Genomic DNA, 6,041 nt, shown 5'->3' with positions numbered 1-6,041 from the left:
ATTAGCTGAATAAATATTTATGAACCTAGTACAGCTATAACTATAAGTGTTGGTGGAACAGTCTACCTAATGGAGGGGAGAGAACTAGTAATTTAAAACCACTCGACTGGAACAGGTTGTGTATTGGACGGGTAGTCAAACTGGGAGTAGTAATAATGGGAATGAACCGCAAGGACCAGCGGCGAAGTGATCTAAAACATAAATTGAACTACGTAACTATGCGTAACACACTGGTGCACTTATTCGCCATTATCTCTTAAAGGGATGAAACAAAATGTACTCACTCGGCCTCTCCTGTTTAGTATATTTTGATTTCGTCTGACTTGAATTAATTATTTCTGGCCACCACCTTGTCACACACCAAGCAAATAAACCGCTATATGAATCATTATGGGTCATATGGTGAATGTGGGAGATTTCCATTGTATATATCATCTTACTGTCGTTGTTTAAAATATTGGTGTAAAATAATTAATATGCCTGAACATCGTTTACCTAAAAAGCCTTCAATATATATGCTTGCACATCTTGGACATCACACATTCGCACCTTACTATTTAGATAAGGTTTGGGTTTTATTTGGTAATAACAGACAGTTGGCAATGTAAATATGTTTATTAGGCAGTGTCGTATGCGGCCTATTGATATGTTTAAGCAGGAATGGCATTCAACTATTCATTTAGCTAACGTACGCTACAGAAATGTTCGCAATCCTTTTTTATGTTTTAGGTTAGGCCTTAATGATTTAGTAGTTAACCGTGGAAGATATTTTCTTTGGAAAACACCCCAAAGTTATGCCCATTTTGTAACATTATTGAAAATTAATTCCATTTTATGCTTATTTGTCCTGTATATGAAAATCTAAGAAATAACTATCTTCCACAATTGCCTTTATTTCACATTATTGTTAAATTTTTGTCCCCCTTACTTTCATTGAAAGAACCTTCAAAACAACACAAAGTAGCCTTATTCATTTACAATGCATTTTTGTTGAGAAAAGAATTGGTCGGTTAGGAGTTGATTATATGTGCCATTGTTATTATGTATCTCTTTTGTATATGGGCCTATGACCTTTCATGCAATAAAGAATGGATTTCCAATATTCATCAACCCTCGGTGTCAAGATATCATAACTGTTCAGGTACAATCGAGAATGCTCTTTCTTCAATCTTGAAGAGGGTGGTGCAACTCGTTGCAAATTTGTGTACAACATTCAAGGTATCAGTAAAACTTTCAAACGGTTTGATGATAGACATGTGGATGACGTTTCAGGATGTGACACCCCTGTGAGAACAATGAAGTCAGTTCACTTCTATGTGTTTACTTGTTGAAACCTAACCTTGTCAATCTTGCTAAAGGAAGTGAAAAAGGGTTTTATGTCAGTTTTGATAGTCATTTCACTTTTAGGTGCAGCCACAGTGCATACACATAAATGCGATGTACGAAAACGTTACACGCACATTTAATGGAAACATTTTTTCCAGATTATTAGAGGGCACTAACAGTTGAAGCCATTGTATGAACAAGTACGTATACATTGTGTATGAGATATAGTACAAAGACCAAACACATAACATAACTGGTTGCGTTATTCATCAGACTTTCACCGCCATTTCAAAAGTAGTTGGTGCATCATGGGAAACGTGTACACATGTTGTACAGAGGATAATTGGATTTACGTAATAATTATTTCATTTTAGCGAAAGGAAGTCTCAGACAGGCAGATGTATGGCGCTACCGTTGTGAATACTTTCTGTCAGTAAGGGTACTTAACGGAAATTAAAACTTCCAGAACAGCTGTGTAATTGTTACCTATTCGCAATTGTGTACATTTGTATTTAGCAAACCTCGCTATTAGTATCTTCTGGTATCTGTATGAAACACGTAAATAATATATCTCTCAACATAGTTGGAAAGGTCGCGCAGTGTAAAACCACAAGGTAGAATTGTTTAGAAATACGACCTTCAAAGTAAACGATTCGCTCATTTGATGCAACTGATTCATTTCGCCTGATGTCATTGGGACAATTATTTATTTATTTTTAATCATTTATGGAGAAACTATTGACACATGTCTGGCGAGGCATTGTGAATTGTGCTTTACAAGGGAAACCAAATACAGGACGTATAACAGCAGCATTAGTGTTTAAGAACACACAAGTGAGTGCACATGCGCACTAATGACCCACTTAAGACAGGCAGCAGCCACATACTGCTGTGCGGGTGAACACAAATTCTGTGAGTTGCGAGTGTTTCTGGTAGTATAGGACATGTTTATCATTTTCGCGAAGTGACAGGTTTTCCGAGATCCATTAATATACTTTTCACCGCTGTGTTCCTTTTATGCTCAATGGAATCTGTTTCGATTGATAATCCAGACTTTTATTCTCTGGTCTTGACGTTTAGTATATACAGGTATTGTATGTTGAGAGAAAACTAGTTGTTTACATGATGGAAACGTCGAGAGATGAACGTGGTAATGGATGACCCACCAACAGCCAGACTTGTCAGGGGATTTATACATTTCACTAATAAGTTAAGTTTTCTGCCACCGTCTAGACAACCTCGACATATATCCGCGTGTCAAAGAATGTCGACGCAACTGAATATCCTGGCCCATCGGTGGCATCCGTCAGAAGCACATGTGCGGGCCTGTCATTTGTTTACGTGTGGACTGACTGACTGAGTTTGGTTTTACGCCGCTTTTAGCAATATTCCAGCAACATCACGGCGGGTTTACGTGTGGAACATGTGGTAAAAGAATAATGAGACTGATTAAACAACGTTGATAAATTTGAGCTAAAGATATGGCCTGTGGTCCTTACATTCAAATTTAATGGGATTTAGATGATTGCAAGGATGTATACATCTGAGTTAACTTCCGTCTGCATTTAAAGATGTCTTATTTAGAGCAAGGGTTATGTGACGCCTTTGGAAATGCTCACAGAAAGAGCATACTTGGTTGTACACCAAAGGTTGTTTCAATAGTATGCCAAAGTTTCTGTGACATTGGTGTACTTTTGCCGGTATTGGATTTACGACCACACCTGTTGTTCACTTGTTGTTTCTATATTCCATTAAGGGGGTTGTTTTTGCACACATAGGTTCACAAGATTTAATTACCTGTATACAAAAGTCTATTCAAATAAAATACTTTTAGATTACACAGAGAATTATTGAAACCGGTTCATTACGATCGAGAACCCTGTACTGGCAAATGACTGGTGATTATGAAAACACTGAGACGAGTTTACTGGATTGATATAACGGCTCTAGGCGAAGGAGTGAGAAAAGTCTAATTTCCATCTTTTTCTCCCCAAACCTTACATTACTTAATCGTTTTTCTGGGTGTATTCAGATTTTTGTGGCATGTTCATATCATTCAGTTTACATAATACGTTTTTGTATGGCAACATAAACCTTCCAGTCATACTGGATACCCCGTACTTGAGCAATTCATAAAAGCTCGGGTAAATGCTCATATTAAAGTGTGAAATCGATTGTGAGAGCCAGATCCCAGAAGCATTAAATCTCAGTATAAACATTAAACAATACGTTTTTGCACACCACCGCCTTTTGTTTAAACCAAAAAGCACGATACAACACAAGTAGCAAGTGAACACATAAGTGAACCTTATGTTGATTATGGGGACTGGAAACCAACGGAAGAATTGCATAATGGAAACATAGGGCAAGCATTGCCTACTGGAACCGGAGGACGATCCTGGGTAACTGGATCCAGAGGACAAACATTGCCTACTGGAACTGGAGGACGATCAGGGGTTACTGGAACCATTCGACAAGCATTGCCTAGATCTATCTATCCATTTAAGGATTGACTGTGTATTTCTTTCGTTGCATTGAACCAATATGAACTTTAAAACCAATGTGCGCTACGCGGATTCATACAGAATCCGCTACATTGGTTTTAGTTTCATACAGTTCAACACATTGAAAGAAATACACAGTCAATCCTTATATCATTAATTTCAACAACAAATACTATAGGCTTTCAACAATATTTTATTTAAACACAATCAAATTCATCGAAACAGATATCTTTGTTACCACCGATTTACGGATTAACATTTCGGTAATGGCGTGACATGACTCAGGTGACTTATTTACATAAAATGACACGCCTACCAAACCATTAGCCAATCAGCATAGAGCACCCCCAAACAGCTGTCAATCAACCAAGCTAACATCGGGGTTGCGAATCAGAGCGGAACAAGACAACGTGACGCATGCCGGTAACGGCAAAGTTTCAAGTTCAAACATTTGAATTATTACCAGCGAACTGAAAGACACAGTTTGAAAAGTGAGAATTGGAAATGAAGCCCGATGACATGAAGTTAGTGGAACTGAGATTGTTAGTGGCAGCAGTATTTGCGCAAGTGGAAAGGGGCTGTGATGTGACTGGGATTGCGATGCCATGAACTGATGTTCCAACGTGCGCATGCTCTTGTCGAGGCGTTACAATGGCGGAAAGCGTCTCGCTAATTCTTAGTTTTTGAGTAGTCGTTGTGTGGCGACTATAACTACGCACGGAACTTTCATTCCTATGGCCACTCATAAACATTATGTGACGAAGTTCAAAGCCAGCGTCACTCATGGCTTGGATTGCTGTGGCGCGAAGGCAATGAGCAGTGTATGACTGACTACATTGGGCATTGCGACATATGTCAGACATGAAACGAGTGAACTGGTATTTTTTTGACTGGGGTTGCTGTATACCAAATGTTGTGTGCGTCTGGAGAACTAAGTGCATCTTTTTTTATTTTCACTTTATTTCTTTTTTACCCATTGGTACAGTTTTATCATTCATACACAACATTATTTCAAATACACAGCACAATAAGTAACAAGCATAAGTGAGATCGAGTAGGTTATGTAAATAAGTTGTGGCATGATGACCAGAAAGTCGTGAACTTGCTATATTTGCATACAGAGTATGCATTATATTTGTGGAGATTGTAACTGTGGTTTAATTTGGCTTTGAGACTTTCAAGGGTTGGACGTATATTTGCTAGTTTTCTGGAATATATATATTCCTTTGTTATGATAAATATCAAGTTCAGAACATCGTTACGTTTTTCATGAAAGCCCAAAAGGATTGTTTTCGGATCCAGGTTTATAGTAGTGTCTGTTTTATCTTCAATCCAATTTAAAAGGTCTTGCCACAGCCTATTTACGTATCTGCATTCAAACATCAAATGAACAATTGTTTCTTTTCAGCCTTGCAAAATGTACATAGTGGTGATTCTAATATATTATAGTTGTATAGGTCTTTATTGGTTGTGAGAATTCTGTGGACAATACGATATTGAAACCATCTTTCATTAGTGTTATGAACAGCTCTGAATGGTATAAAGTGATAGGTATTCCATAAATCAGGTGGGAAAACTGTGATGAAGGTCGTTTTCCCATTTACATTGATATCCTAAACTTGGAATAGATTTAGCCTTGTTTAGTAGCGTTGTGTAGAAAATATTGCAGCCTCTCTTATTTTCATAGAGTATTTTACATTCGGGGAATAAAGGGTAAATGTCTTTGCTTTGTCAATAGCGTAGCTTCTTGCTTTGAATATTGTTTTATTGAAGATACTAATCCCGCAATACAGTGCGAAAAAGTGATCCGGCATTTGGGTCACTTTTTGTCAAGGAGCTGGCGAAGTGCATTGACGGGACATTGGTTTATATCATTCGTCGCGTACATTCGTTTGTCGCTTTGCGCTTCATCGCTGCTGAGACCACCCTGGATGTTTTTTTGTTTCGTTTCGTGGGACAGTGTGACATATTCAACATTGCTATCATCTACCGCAAATTCAAAGGATGTGGGCGTAAGCTGCTGGTGAAATTCAATACCACGACTTACAAAATGGATGGCCAAGTCGTACCATACTTTGTACCGGAGGATAACAGGATTGGATGCCGAATGCAGATAAGTGCTAATTTTCATCAGATCACTTGTTTCAATGATTGATTTATGTTGTGTGGGACGTGACAAGCCATGTTGTACATTGTACTTTAATTTGGCAT

The sequence above is a fragment of the Haliotis rubra genome, unplaced genomic scaffold (assembly GCF_003918875.1).
Source record: "Haliotis rubra isolate DU_JTF1 unplaced genomic scaffold, ASM391887v1 Scf42, whole genome shotgun sequence".
Lineage (NCBI taxonomy): Eukaryota > Metazoa > Mollusca > Gastropoda > Lepetellida > Haliotidae > Haliotis > Haliotis rubra.
Note: the sequence above shows the minus strand (reverse complement) of the source record.